Source organism: Miscanthus floridulus, chromosome 3 (genome assembly GCF_019320115.1).
Source record: "Miscanthus floridulus cultivar M001 chromosome 3, ASM1932011v1, whole genome shotgun sequence".
In the NCBI taxonomy this organism is placed as follows: Eukaryota; Viridiplantae; Streptophyta; class Magnoliopsida; order Poales; family Poaceae; genus Miscanthus; species Miscanthus floridulus.
In genome coordinates, this window is record NC_089582.1 from 48,298,444 (window position 1) to 48,299,186 (window position 743).

Sequence of the window (743 nt, forward strand, 5' to 3'; positions counted from 1 at the left end):
AGCATGGTTTCTATCAATTAAAAATAGTCGTCGTGGAATAAGGACCATTTTTCAGTATCAACTAAATAAACAGCTGTAACAAGCAGTTCAGAATTGGGAGCGGATAATGCAATCCTATCAGAAGGGGTTGTTTCGTAAGGAAAACAAGAGGGAAGGAAAAAAAAGGGCAAACACCATAATGGCGTTTTGAGAAGCCAGCACGGAAAAGAAACAAAGAATTGGAGAAAAAAAGGAGGGGGGAGGGGGCTTCAACTTTTGAGCAGTAGCTTTGCAAGGATTTAAGTACATTTCTAATGTTCTAAAGTAAAGTTTATTAGGCAGGGTAGCTACTCAATGACTTGTACGGCCGTCCAAATAGTAACAATAATAATATTATATAGTTATTTCTTTTGTAATGTATTTCGGTCGTTGAATGACATCTAGCATGGCCAAAAACTAATTTTTTATAGGAAAATCTATACACATCTGTTGACACCGTTTTTTGCACGTGTCAAAATGATCGGAGTGGACTAATCGGCAAGGGGAAAGTTACTGTATATTCTGATAGCCGATGAAAGCCAGCTTGTAAAGATGGGTGTCGATAGCTGGTGGTGGTCGATGGAAAGGTTAATTTAGACTCGGGCGTTGCCGATAAGGTTGGAGGTGTTACTGCCGATGAAACAGAGAGTATGCCGATGAAGGAAGACTTGAAGACTACTGCCGATGAAACAGGGAGTATGCCGATGAAGGAAGACTTGAAGACT